The sequence below is a fragment of the Canis lupus genome, chromosome 22, assembly GCF_003254725.2.
Source record: "Canis lupus dingo isolate Sandy chromosome 22, ASM325472v2, whole genome shotgun sequence".
Lineage (NCBI taxonomy): Eukaryota > Metazoa > Chordata > Mammalia > Carnivora > Canidae > Canis > Canis lupus.
The window spans coordinates 28,112,930-28,128,051 of record NC_064264.1 but is presented as its reverse complement, the minus strand read 5'-3'; the positions used below and the strand labels follow the sequence as shown (position 1 = coordinate 28,128,051).

General features: G+C 38.2%; 1 protein-coding gene across 13 annotated transcripts in view; it reads left to right on the top strand.

The window, feature by feature from the left end:
* The window catches only part of KLF12 (KLF transcription factor 12), a 590,647-nt gene that overhangs the window by 218,267 nt on the left and 357,258 nt on the right, over positions 1-15,122 (top strand). Inside the window, exon 1 of one of the 13 annotated variants that reach the window (XM_035704615.2) lies at positions 7,612-7,874. The exons of the other annotated variants lie outside the window; for them this stretch is intronic. The gene's annotated coding sequence lies outside the window, so the exon portion shown is untranslated. Of the gene's footprint in view, positions 1-7,611; positions 7,875-15,122 lie in introns of those variants that run through there. 13 annotated transcript variants of the gene reach the window in all.

Sequence of the window (15,122 nt, the reverse complement as noted above, 5' to 3'; positions counted from 1 at the left end):
AAAACTTCATTGCTGTTCTCATTCTTTCTACCAAAAAAAAAAAAAAAAAAAAGGCCATTCTTTTGGTCACTGAAACAATATAGGGGTCTATAGGTCAAGAACTTCTTCAGCTTCTCACGTGACTGGTTTGTGGTCCTATCACTGTCTAGTTCTATCCACCTTCTTCCTTCCAGCTCCGAGGCAGGTGAGTTCCTTTGGATTGGGACTGTCCTGACAGTGGTCCTCTTAGAATCTGGTTCCTTCCTGGCTTCTCTGAGGTTAGTGCCCTCACCACGTCTCCCTGCTCATTTTCATCTCCATTGACTTCTGAACTGATAAGAATTTCTAAAGTTTCATCATCTAAAAAAAAACCCAAACAACTTTTTCCTTTACTTTGTTCCATTCTTAAGGAAGAATCCTCTCTCTTTTTCTTCAGTTATAGGACAGCTTCTTAAAACAACTTGTTTCTACATCTTTATCTTCGAATTCATACTCCCACTTAAGGTACCTAAACTTCGCACCTGCTACCAGGCTCAAACTTCTTTTGTTAATAAAATACAGTGGTTTCATTAGTGGTCTTTCTTTTTTTTTTTTAAGATTTTATTTATTTATTCATAGAGACACACACAGAGAGAGAGGCAGAGACACAGAGGGAGAAGCAGGTTCCATGCACGGAGCCTGATGTGGGACTTGATCCAGGGTCTCCAGGACCACACCCCAGGCTGCAGTCTGTGCTAAACCACTGCGCCACCAGGGCTGCCCTCATTAGTGGTCTTATTTGACCTCGCTTTTACATTTGATGTGGTTAAATAATTCTTAAATTCCCTTCTCATACTATTCCCATGTTCCTGCTTCTTCCTTTTGGTTAATTCTTAGTCTCCTATATGGGTTATTCCTTTTCTTTTTGGCCCTAAAGGTGATACTCAGAAGTGTTTCTTCTCTCTCTCTCTCTCCTTTCTTAGTGTGCCTGTTTATTTCTGCATCTTCAAATTCTCTTCACACAGTCATGAATCCTAAAAAGACATCTTCACCTCTTGATTGCAAAACCTAGATGGCAGACTTTCTATTAAATACTCCATGTGGATATATAATAGCATTTCAAAGTCGTCATGTTCAAAACTATATTATTTCTTCAAAATGCCGTCATTTCCTATTTTTGTTCATACATCTTTGTCAGTTGCTGAATTCTCAAACCTTGGCTCTCAGTTTTTGACTCATTATCACTCACTCCTTGGATCTCTCCTCAGTCAGGCTGATGTCACCTCCTGAGTATTGTTCTGTTGTTTTATTTTATCAGTAGACTATTTTCAGATTCTCATAACTGAGGTCTTCTTGTATTACTTTCATTCATTTTCTAAACTGTTTAGAAAACATGCTTTGCCGAAATACAAGTATGACTGTCATTCTTTTGTTTAAAATATGATTCCCCATAATTTATGGTCTGGAACTCCGGTAACTTTGTCCCTCATGATACAGCACCCACCCTCTCTTTCCAGTCTTTTCACAGTTTGGGAACTTGTGGTGTCTGGGGAGCCCTGGTGCTGCTTAGCATGCCCCAGCTTTTGCACATGTGCTGTCAGAATGAGCCTTCTCACTTTAATACAGTCGCCTGCACTCACTCTTCTGGCCCCATCTGAATTATCACAGACCATACTGCTCTCTAGACTAAGCTCATTTTTTGTTGTTTTTTTCAACACTTAAACATTTACTTAGGATGCTTAGTATTTTCATTTTTTTAAAGTAGGCTTTACATCCAGTGTGGAGCCCAATGTGGGGCTTAAACTGACAACCCTGAGATCAAGACCTGGACTGAGATGGAGAGTCAGATGCTTAACTGACTAAGCTACCCAGGTGCCCCTTATGATGCTTAGTATAATAGTTGCTATTATTTGTTAGCATGTCCTTCTATCCCATTAAATTTTGGCATTTTGGAGGGCTAAAACCTTCTTCTTTGTATCCATAGTCCCTATCATAATGGTTGATACAAAGTAGGCATACTAATAAATACCGTGTAGCCTTATCAATGAGAGAAATAAAATTCAATAGTTGGTCATTTAGTCAAAAAAGTTGTAACAGTAGAGGAACATAAAATGATGTATACATATCTTAAATACTTTACTCAAATGTACAACTTATAAATACATTGTTTTTGACAAACCTTTTTTTCCAGTATGGATCCACAGATGGGTTCAGTGTTTCTTACCAAAATTAAACACATAGTGGGTTGTCTATTCAGATTTTTTTTGAAGTAAAAACTTGGACATACTTTTGCCATTATTTATGGTTTATTCTTCCCATTGTTGTACAGTTATGATGCCTGTACCATATTTGATGCCAGTTTTTAAAAATTATATTTTTTATGAACTAATCTTTGAAAATTTTCGAGGCATTCAACTTTATAGGAACAGATACTATGCATCATTTCATCCTATTTCACTTAAGTAATAAGACAATAAAATCACATTATAATAAGGTGTAAACTGCATAAACAGATTTAGGATCAAATATGCTCTTACTACAAATTAGTTCAGTTGATTGCAGTAAGGGTACTCAGTTTGCTCAGGAAGGAGCCCACTGGTTGGAACATTCCAGGTGCATCAGTCAGTATGAACAAAAGGAAGGAGACCATTGGTTAATCTGGACAGTTGGTTAAGTGGAAGTTGGTTAAAAGCATTGTACCACGTTTGTCAGATTGATACTGAAAGGATGGTTATCTCTGTTATGTTGCATTTTTGTAACTAGAAAAATTTAATACAAACTTTTTGCTTTCCTGTGCATTTTCTCATCCACATCATTTATAAAAATGTTAAATAAGACCACTTTGAGCACCTGTCTACCGGAAGCCCTCATGCTTATATGTCTGTTTCTTGGTCATTTGTCTACTGCTGTAACCATGGCAAAATGTGATTTTTAAAACTAGTCTTTGATTGCTTTCAGGTAGAGTGAGTGCTCAACCATATTCTATCATTAATTCCTGTTTATTTTTGTCCCTCAATATGTTGTTTCTTCAATATTTGGAAGGCCTTTATTTTGATAGTTCTGTGGCTGGGCACCCTGTTAGCATCTCTGTGTAGTGGCTGCTCGTAATTAAAATTTTATGTTAGCCAACAGTTTACAAATTACTTGAGTCTTTTTTTTTTTTTTAACTTTTATTTATTTATGATAGTCACAGAGAGAGAGAGAGGCAGAGACACAGGCAGAGGGAGAAGCAGGCTCCATGCACCGGGAGCCTGATGTGGGATTCGATCCCGGGTCTCCAGGATCGCGCCCTGGGCCAAAGGCAGGCGCTAAACCGCTGCGCCACCCAGAGATCCCCACTTGAGTCTTTAACTCTGTGATAATACCAATCAGATTTTTGTTATATCTAGTTTAATAATCAGATTTAGACTTTTCCTTAAGTTAATCACGATTTAGTTCCTGCAACCTGTTTCAAAATATAAGTTGTATTTGCAGTGTTCTTAATACTTTTCCTGATAAAGACCAAGGAAACAGTTACTGAGTCTCTCTCTCTCTCTCTCTCTCATTTCCTCCTCCTCTTCTCATCTAAAATAGGTGTTTACAGAAGGTCTTACTTTATTTCCAAAGATTTTATCTTTTTAAGCAATTTTTTTTTTTAAACCACTTTGAGAGGTTACTCACAAATTCCTTCATGTCAGGCCTGATGATTAGTTTGTCTTGACCTGCTAATTTTTTTAGTGTTTTCTTATATTCCTTGACAGGGCTCTCATCCCAGTTTTTGAGAAGCAGTTAGCTATTTGTGTCCCCTCTGATTGTGTCCCTTAAGAGGTCTACACAGGGCTTGGTCATTTGGATCCGTAGCAGATGTTTATCTTGAGCTATGGATAAGGTCTTTACCATGGTCTTCAAAGTACCTATGGTTTTTTTCTTAAAGCTCCATGTTTCCTATTTTGGAATAATGCCCTATTTTTAAGAGTTAACTAGGAACCTATTAGAGTGTCTTCTAGGTTGGGGTGATGGTGTTCTCTGGTTTGGCAGGACTTTTTTCTCAAAGAGCAGCTGGTTTTGATTTTTTCAGTGTTTGGTGAGACTCTCCTTCCTGATACCAAGAGGTATATGCTCAGATTGCATTACCATTTCCTTAGTGTGGTTTTTTGTTTTTCTATGTTAATTAAAACAATGAGACTCTTCTCTAAAATGATTGTAAAGGCAGTACCTTATACTTGGACTATATCGGCTCTTTCAACATAATGTGTATGAGTTGGTAATGACTGTATTTCATAATAAAGGAAAGCTATTGATGGATTTTAAAAAAAGCATACTGGACTATTAGAGCAAGTAGCTTAAGAAAGCAAGTGTTCAAAATATTTGCCATCTGCTTCAGTAGACTTTTTGAGAATAACACAGTACAGTCTGAACACTCCCCACCATGCAGGCATCTCCATTTCCTCTTCATAGTCGTCTCCTCTGCTCAGTGTCCTCTCTGGGTCCATGAGGGATTCCTAGACTGTGACTGTGGATAGGCCTCATCACTTAAAACAACCCACATTTTTTGTTTGTGCACCTACCTCCATCTTGCAGGACTTCCAGCCCCTTTAAAAAAAATCTCTTCTAAGGGTTGGGTCCTCAGGGCCATCTTCTGTGTACTGACGAATCTGTCCATCAGCTGATTACCGTGAAGAGTCTCCTCCATTTCAGCCTGCATTCAGATCACTAGTCAACTCTTAAAAAATATGGGATATTATTCCAAAAAAGGAAGCACACAGCTCTAAGAAAATAAATAGAGGTATTTTGAAGACCTTATCCATAGATATTCAGGGCCATTGTATGTGAACTGATGAATCATAGCATCACTTAATTGTTATGAAGAATCCCCTCCATTTCAGTCTCTTGGTGCTTCTGTCCTCTCTTTGTAAAACTTCTGAGAGGGTCTCACCATTACTGATTATAACTCCAGTAGGAACCCTAATTTTGTTTATCTAGAAGGATCGTTGGAACTCTTTGTAATGTCAGCCCTTGGGGGAATGTTCCTTTAGGTCACTCTGTAGCTTTTGCTCCTAAGCCATGTAGCTCAGACACTTTTTCCACATCACTCCTGCACTGCTTTATGGATTCAGAAATTGGAAATTTGTGCTAAAGCAAAGATGCATAATACTGTTCTTCATCTCTGGTGGCTGTGCATACGTCCTCACCCCATCAATATGGAATGCAGTGTAACACAATACTAAACACAATACTAAAATCTTTATCCTTGAGCCAAAAAACAGAAGTTTTCATGCAAATGGATACTCTAAGGGCTCACCAGATTTCCATATCATCATATATACCTAGATATGTGTCATTTCTTGTATAGTCCATAGAAACTCTGATAGAGGTAAATGAGAGTCCAGATAAATTACTACTTAATATAAATTATAATACCTTTGAAATAGCCCCCAAAATGTCTTTCACATTTGAACTTCTTGCTTTGAAAAAAATGTTTCGAATATGAACATGATATATTGTTTTTGGTTTTTCCTGAATATGATATATTGTTATACATTTTAGTATACCAATATATAGAATGTGCATATAAATCAAATACACAGTGTAAAGTGTGTATGTATATATGATGCAAAACAATGATATATATATATATGAGTAAGTTGTATAAAGTTGTAAGTTGTATGATGTATGCATATATGTGCACATGTATGCATATGAATCAGATACAGAGTAGTATAGTGTACATGTATATACATGTGGGTGTCAAGAGTAGAGGAATGTATATGTGTGTATGGGTATGTATGAACCCAACAAAGTAATACAGTCTGTGTGTTTGTATGAATCAGACACAGAATACTGTAGTGTATGTGTACAAATCAGAGGCAGGCATGCATATGCATTTTTGTGTAGGATTCGGACACATAGTAATATAATGTATGTGTGTGTCTGTGTGTGTGTGAGAGAGAGACTATTAGACTCAGAGTAGTATGATTGGAAAAACACAGGATCAGTAAAACTTAAGTTGATTCCAGATTAACAATTTCTATGTGAATTTGCACAAAGCACGCAATCATTCTAGGCATCATTAGTAAAAAGTGAGATCTCTACTAGCTCTAAGGTCCTTTATGGTTTTGAAATTTGATGTCACAAACTACCTAGCTCATTCCATCACTGTGTGAATCATTATATCTGTAATGACATTTATAGTTGACCTTTCAGCATTCACAATCTCCATTGTATCTTTGTTTATTAGCTCCTGCAGGAGAGAGGCATAATAACTCTAATTTCATGGTTATTTTTCAGGACTATGCCCAAAATGGCCCTGGTTTTTATAATTAAGGGAATCTAATACTTCCTTGGCTAATACTCTCAAAATCAAATTTTCTAAATCATTGGATTAACATAAAGAAAAAAATAGCAGCAATCTATGTCTCATCTTGTTAAGGCTACGTGGCTATATAATACCTAACTAAAAATGATTGAGTGAGTGAAATCCTTGAAGGCAGTAGATAGTACTTGCCACATGCTAGATACTCAGCAAATATTAATGGAATGAACAAATCATTGTAAATTGCATTTTAAAAATTCATTCTCATATATGTGCCCATGTATTCTCTGAAGATTCCTTTGTAATGTTTTGTTTGGGACTGATGGAGGGAGGTGATTTCCCACCATCCTATTTGCAAGATGGCTGTGTCATTGAGATGCTATTTGTGACAGACACAGAGGAATTGAGGGGTGGTGGGAGTAGAATGTTAGTGCTTTTCTCTCTTTTGGGAACAGTGATTGCACCCCTTTTAGAGGAACCATCTTAAACCAGTGAACCAAATTATTTCATTAGCTCTGTGTCCATACAATCATATGGGAGCTTTTTCTCCGGGAATAAATCTTGTGTCCATTGGGCACTGAAGCAGTTAATCTAAATGCTCTCTTTTGGAATCAAAGTGCAGTGTGGACGTAGCACTGAGTTATGATGCCAGAACATCAAAAGGTCCTATTTTTTTCTATAGAGTATTTTGTTACTAGCATGTGGTATCTATAAGAGGAAGTGAAAAATTTTATAAGTTAAAATTATAAACATTATAAGAAAATTTGGTAATTCAATACAGAATGCCTTCTCCGTTGCATGAATGCCTTACACTTTTTTTTTTTTTTTAGATTTCAGAAACCATTTAAGTATTAATCATTAGGTGTAGTGGTAATTAGCTTTTACTTTGATGATATCTTACACCAGCCAGCCTTCTTGTGGAAAAGGAGTAAACATGAGAAATAGAACTTAAAAAGAAATTATCAGTTATCACAAATCTTCTTCAGGAGGATATTTGGCCCTAAAATGAATGAAATAAGGAAAAATTATATAAGGCTGATATACCCAGCAGTTTTGATGCCCTTGAAGTTTAGCATAACAAATGCTAATATGGACTCTGGATGCTTGATCTTGGCTATAGGTTAGCTCTTTTAGTTAGGCCTCTTTGCAGGTTTTTGAAATTTTTGCATGAGGTTTGTGCTGAATTTCACCTTACAAAGGAGGCTTCCTCTAGAGTCAAAATGAAACTGAATATTCATATTAGGGGTGGTGGGGAAAGAAAAAATGTCCTCCCATCAGAAGCAGACTGCATGAGAGTTGTGCCAACTGGCCTGTTTGTGAGAACTCGTGAAGTCATCAGTCCAGAGCTATTTTAATACACTGACACGGTGCTCCAAGGCAGCTGGAGGTGCCGCACAGAGGAAGCTCTGAGAGAGAGGTTTTCAGAAGCAGAAAATTTTCCTGCTGACTGACAGCATCACCATTTCACACCGGCTGGGACTCTGACATCTCTAAGCATGAGGGCTTGTGTAATGGCCCAGGCAGAAGGAGGGTGAAGAGGATTTTTAGCTTTTACAGGTTATCTGATGTCTCAATGTCTCAATATCAAGATGCCAAGACTATCCAGCAGAATGGGTTGCCATGGGTAAGGAGAATGGGGATGGTGGAAAGCTGGAGACGAAATCTTTTGTTTATAGAGCAAGATGGTTTCTTTTTCTTTTTTTTTTTTTCTTTTATTCAGAAAGGTCGCAAATTGCAAAGCCTGCCCTTTTGCTGACACAATCCTGTAGGAGATTGTGAACAAAGTAAAGGAAGTGGGACATACATCATGTATAATTTATCAGTATGTTGAAAACAAACGGAATAACACACTGGACAGTAAATTACTTCAGAACAGGCCCAAAGTGGGAGAATATACTATCACTTATGGAAAAAACAATGGTTTTACCCCAAAATACATTTTAATTTTCTAATGATGAACTCTGGCCCGTAGACTCGGTCACTAAAGATCCTTCAGAAAAGCATAAGTGAGTATTCGATGAGAGAATCATCTACGGGATGCTGTTTTAACCACTTCCGAAACCATCTAAAAGTGTACACAGAGCTTCATCCCTATAGAGACTTAGAAAAAGTCCAGCTATAGCTACCAAATGGAGGCAGATTTAGAGATAATGAGATGCTGGGTTTGAGTATAAGAAATTAACTCTTTTTCAGCTTCACTGATGCAACTATTCTAAATCCCAAAAATAAGGTATTCTCTGATAAGTTGTTTGCTACAAAAGGGAGCGAATCAAAGCAGACACTCTTTAGCATGAGTGCACTCAGGGGTCATGACTGTGAAAGCTGCCATGATTCAACCCCTATTGAGCAATGGGAGGCCAGAGACAGGAAGCTGCCTTGTTTATTAGAAGTAGGGTAACCACAGTCTCAGACAACTGAGGAAGATTCTGCTGGCACTTTCATTCTGAATAACAAGTCCTACTGAAGAAAAAAAAAAAAAAAAAAAAGGGAAAGAAAGAAAGAAAAAGCCAAAGTATTTGGCAAAGGTGTTTCTATATTACTAAAACATACAGAGCTCCTGTTTGCTTCTTAACATTTTTAGTGAAAAAGACACAACCTTTAATGTTTCTTATTCACTAACACTTAAAAGTTTAACAAAGCTCTCCCATATAGTCAAGGTATGAAAGAGTACATGGCCTTGATTGATTCAGCGTGAATTCGGAGTAAAGTAACCTTTATTAGGTGAATGCTTTTTCACACTATTCCAAAAAGGCATTGTTTTCAGAGCTTTCCATCATGTTTCAGCAGGAAAAAGGTCAGAGTGGCCTTGGGATTACTAGGAAGGTGGGGGAAGGATTGCAGAATAATTTTCTATTGATGAAATTTGGGTCATTATTTGGAACCTTCCCAATTCCAGATGAAGAAACTGAGACCCAAAAGTGCCTTTCTTCCCCCAAATCTCACAGTCTAGGAAGTATCATGGAAATGAGATGAAGGGCTCTAATTGAAAGTTACTGTATGTCCAGTAATAGACTTGCCATTTTGGGAGGAAATGAAGAAAAACTGCAATGTTATTACATTAAGCTTTTTGGGATGTAATTTATTCTTACTCTGACACGTTAGAAAATAGTTGAGGATTTGTGAAATTTGGTCTAGTTTTTAAAAGCTGGGCTTGAAATCTAACTCACCCATTATTGCTGTGGGGCCCTGGGCAAATGACTTAACATATTTGTGCCTTATTCTCCTCATTTGTAAGATGAACTTAATGACAGAACCAATCTAAAAGGTTGATGGTGATGTTTTGAAAGAATAGATTTTGAATGCTTTAGTGTGGTGCGAGGTTTGTACAAAGAGCAAAATAAATGTGGACTGTTGTTACGATGACTAATACTGTTACTTTGTTGTACCATATCCTTCAAATATCAATCATTTGAAAGATTCATTTTCAATGTGTCAGGTACACAAGGGACCAAGGTCTAGATTTGCCCACTGCCCTCACCCCTGTATACTGGAAAATAATTTTCCTTCTAGTGGGCTGAAATACATGTTCTTTGAGGAATAAAGTTCAAGAAGTGAAAACCTGTGAATAGGGATCAATGGACATTTCAAAGAGAGTAGATAATAAGACTGACAGTTCCAAGATCATAGTAGCAGTTTCGTTCATGGTCATTTTGTATGTTCAGATTCATTCCGTCTCCTTCTTCTTCATCTTACTTGGGGCTTGTGTATGGATATGCACACACTTTCATATATTTTTAGATGTTACCTTTGTAGGTATTATTTAAATGATGATAACATTATAAGATACATTTCTTTGCATCTGTTTTACAGATGAAAACTGAGGCTTGGGATCCCTGGGTGACACAGCGGTTTTAGCGCCTGCCTTTGGCCCAGGGTGCGATCCTGGAGACCCGGGATCGAATCCCATGTCGGGCTCCCGGTGCATGGAGCCTGCTTCTCCCTCTGCCTGTGTCTCTGCCTCTCTCTCTCTCTCTGTGACTATCATAAATAAATAAAAATTAAAAAAAAAAAGAAAACTGTATTCTAAGAAACTGATCAAAAATGACCTAGAGTTAATTAAACTACTCTTTATTTCATGTTTTGATTTTTCTCTCTTCCTGTGTCTCCATATCATCTCCTTCCCCCTCATTGTACGTCTGTGGCTTCCTTCCTTTTAATCATTCATCTTTCTCTTTTCCTTTTGCATATTATCATTCTCTTTTATTTTTCCTGATTTCTCTGACGTATAGCAAAAATTACTTTGATGAAGTTATCTCTAATAATTTTTGAATTTTTTAAAAGATTTAATTTATTCATGAGAGACACACACGCACAGAGAGAGGCAGAGGGAGAAGCAGGTTCCCCACAGCGAAACCCAATGTGGGACTTGATCTTTGATCCCGGGATCCCACCCTGAGCCGAAGGCAGATGCTCAATTGCTGAGCCACACAGGCGTCCCTAATTTTTGAATTTTTATGTCAATTTAAAATAATTTGCTCCTCTTGTTTAAGAGGTGGAGGCAACTCACTGACATACCTTGAAAATTATCTTCTTCATTGATAGATAATACAACTTATCCTGTGTGTTCTGGTTGTTTGTTTGTTGTAAGATTTTATTTATTTATTCATGAGAGACACAGAGAGAGACGCAGAGACCTAGGCAGAGGGTGAAGCAGGCTCCCTGTGGGGAGCCTGATTCAGGACTCGATCCCAGGACCCTTGGATCATGCCTTGAGCCGAAGGCAGACACTCAACCACTGAGTCACCCAGGCATCCCCTGAGTGTTCTAGTTTTAAAAGACCTCATGGTAGCCACCCTTTTGACTGCTTTAAATCTTTTTTTGGGTACCAAAACCTACTGTAACTTGCTCCCTCAGAGTCCAGTAGAATTAGCACCTTTTCACAAGTAATGGGGGGAAGTCAGAGTTTTCTCCTGCTTTACGGGGATGGGGTGGGGGTTGTGGACAGGTGGCCCCTCAGCTCTGCATCTTGAGAACTGGCTGCCCCTGTTGCACTTTATACCTACCTACACATGCACACAACCCCTTGCCCTGGCCTTTTTTTTTTTTTTTTTTTTTTTTAATTGCAAAGACCATGTGGAGCTAGCTTTAGCTTTATGAAGATAAGGGGAATAGAAAAGTTAAAAGTTTGGGAACAAAAAATCTTGAAATTGGACCATGTTTTTTACAATTCCCTCCTCAGGATTCAACAGCTTGTACCGGACAGCCCATCATGGTCTGTAATCCTCTTTCTTGCTCTCATGAATGGCTCCCAGCAACTTAAAAAAAATTATTTTGAGCTTTTAAGTCATGCAGAGCACTACAACTTTTTTCTGGCCCTGGTGACCAGACCTAGTTCTGGACTTCCTTTTGCTCATGTAAAGACAAGACTTTCCAACTCTTCTGTTTCCCTTCTTCTTTACTAGCTCCACAGTAAAGGAGCTAGTAAAGGAGGGGGAAGAATGCAGACTTCTGTTACACAGAGTTAAATTTCACTCCCCTTCCTTCCCAGAGGAGGCAGACGTGGCTTCTAAATATTTTTCCACTCCTCTTTACGTGTAGAATTAAAGCCAAAACAAATTATGGTCATCTTGGCTTTTTGGTTGGGTAGATTTTTGATGAGTTGTAATTGACGGTAACTTTGAAAGAACATTTTTTTTAGTTTGACAATATGGTTGGGTAGCACAATTTTCATTTTCACAGATTACTTTTCTGATCCTATTTGTAGACTAAAGCATGGCAAATACTTGAATAAGTTTCACTTCTTTCTGTGTAGGAAACTTCATGTTAAATAGGATTCTTATACACTCAAAGGGATATACTGCATAATTTTACACCTAGTGCCATATAAGTTGGATTTCTTATTCATCACACACCATATGCAGTGTTATTAATCCTTACTGTAAGTAGAATGACAAGTGAGCAATGAAAGCAGGCCTTAAAAAAAACTACCAACAAACATACAGGGGGGGAAAAAAACCCCTAACAGATGCTTCGGAAAGAAGTGACAGTCAGTGAAATGTGGGTTACATGTATGTTGTATAACTGATACACTGATGTGTGTGCTCAATATGGTCCTTGGTTTTCACTTCCTATCACAGCGTGTGCTCTTCATTCCCTTCTTCTCTCCCCACTTTCCCTTCTTTCCTCCCCTGCAGCTCCCACAGCTCTACACTCCTATTAAAACATCATCTCTGGGTGGGAACCCCTTGCCTCCTCTTCCTTTGCCCTCTTCAGGCGGGTATTGTATTTGTCCTTGTCCATGGTCCCAAGCCTACCCATCTTCACTGACTGGGGTTGAGGATAGCCTTTGAAGGTGGTTGGCCCTGTTCACGCCGGGGTTACTGTTTCCTCTGCTTTTCTTGCCCATCTGTACAATCCACTGTTGCTTGTAGGGTTGTTTTGTCTGTCATTATCCATGCCTGCTCTGCCAGCTGCATCTGGAACTTGTTCCTGGGCCTTGTGCATGCAGCCGTTCATCCTGGCCTTAGGCTTGGTGCTTTATAGCATTGCTTACTGGCCACCTACTGCCTAGAACAACTGTGTTTAGGGTAAATTGATGCTGTTGTTTTTCTTCCAGCTGTCACCATTGCTTATCCATACCCTCCCCTCTTAAATGAAAAATATTCTGTGGACACATCTTGACTGTTTTCATGTGCTGAGGCTCGGTGAGCCCTGCCTGCAGAGATGTTAAGACCAGCCCAAAGGCAGAAGGGCTTTGTTATTATATCCATCATGGGGAATGGGTTAAAGGGTGTTGATTATGCCCACAATTTGTTTCCATACTCTGAGGATGAGCATCGTATGTTCACAGTGATGCAGAAACCAGACCTACTGGGACAGACCTTGTTCCTTTCTATTGCATCTTGTAGAGAACCAAGAACATACAATTTACAAGTATTCTCAGATACTTTGATGGCAAAGCAAATGCCTTGCATTGATCTGTTATTGTAGCCCATCAGCACAAGGCATTTCTGTTTTTGTTTTTTCCTTCTGATAAATTGCTTTGCAGCCAGAGTTTTGCTTTTTAAAGACATTTAAGTGAAGGGACTAGATTTGAGAAACTGATCTCTAAATTTCCAACTTTGTTGTTTTCAAGACTACAACGCATTTTGGTAAGAAAAGCAAAGAGCAGAATTTGACTTATTAAAACTTCAAGTTAGCTTGCCTTTGGTAGTTTCACTTGACATGATTTTTTTTGTTTTTTAAATATTTGGTAATGTTGTCAATGGCTGGTATCCTGGGACTTGAGATGTCTTATTCACTGTTGCCCATTCTGCTAGATGCTTTTGAGCAAGAAATTTAACTTCTCTTTGTCTTAACTTTCCTGTCCATAAGATGTTAATTATTATCATTATTCCCCACTTTCTTTATAGGGATGTCAGGATGCTTTGGCATAAATGTTCTGTGTAAATACAAAGTATAATATATAATGGGATTTTCATTTTCTTTAATGTTAAATCTTTGCCCACTAATTTTATTAGGATAGATGTGCATTGAAAATGTTTAAAGCTTGTGAGTCATTTTTCTTAATAAGACCATAGACCTATTCCTTTTGCTTTTATTTTGAGAAGTGGGGAAAAAGCAATTTTACCAAGGATGGAAAGTACTCTATCCAATGAGTGGAAGCCTCTGATGTTAATGTAATGAGTAAAATATATAGACACAATTATTATGTCCAAACACCAAGAAATTACATGAATGAGAAGGCCACACAGCCGGGTATCCTGGCAGGGATACCTGAGCTCGGATCTTGAAGCTGTCTCCTAGAGCTGTGTGTTCCTAGGTAGGTGATGGGTTGTTTTCTCATTGGTAAAATGAGCCGTTTGAGTTTGCTAATTTCAAAGGTCCCTTGTTTTCTGTCCTTTTAAAACCAAGGGTCCATTCCCTGTCCTTCCTTGCCAGCCTCTCCTGTCAGGAGCAGGCCTTGGGCTTGGCCCATGCTGCAGAGGAGCTGATGCAGAATGCAGACGTCAGTGAGTGACTGTTTGTGGGATTTCAGTTGCCAGTGAAAAAGTCCTGATGATAGTGCCCTTCGTGTTTTTTAAAAAATGTTACATATCACGAATAAATTATTCTGGGCTAAAGCATCTAGACATTTAAATGATTGCACTGAATGAGTTGCTTTGACTTCTCTTTATGAATTGTCCTAGCTGTTTCAACTAGCCCTGTGGTCTTTGATTTTTGGAATTAGGGCTCAGCTTTATAGGTTTTGTTTTTAACCCATTTTGGTCTAAGAATTTTGATACCATGAGTAGCCTGCTCTTGGATATAATCCTAGAGCAGTTTCAAATCCCTTAATCATACTTTAATCACATTTTGTGTGATGGAATACATGGAAAAATTTACTGGGATTGGGATTTTATAAAAAATATTATGACTCAAATTACTTTTCTTATAACTAATAAGCCTTTAAATGTTCATAGCAACATTGTATACTCATTGGTTCCACCATGTGAATTTATCTCCAATTTCTTTTTTTTTTTTTAAAGATTTTATTTATTTATTCATGAGAGACAGAGACAGAGAGAGAGAGAGAGAGAGAGAGAGGGAGAGAGGCAGGCAGAAGGAGAAGCAGGCTCCATAATGCAGGGAGCCCAATGTGGGACTCAATCCTGGGACCCTAGGATCACGCCCTTGGCCGAAGGCAGGCACTAAACTGCTGAGCCACCCAGGGATCCCCTTATCTCCAATTTCTTAATGAATATGAGTTTCTAGGTCCCATTTTATCCTTCAGCCTGACCAAAATGCAGACAAGCCACACGGTTTTCTCTTTTTCCTCCACCTCATTTTCCTTCTCAACAATGTACTGATAGAATTCTAAGTGATACTTTAACGTAGTTTTTTGTCCAAAGAGATTTATGTGATAATTTTAAGCTTTGCTGATACTCATTTT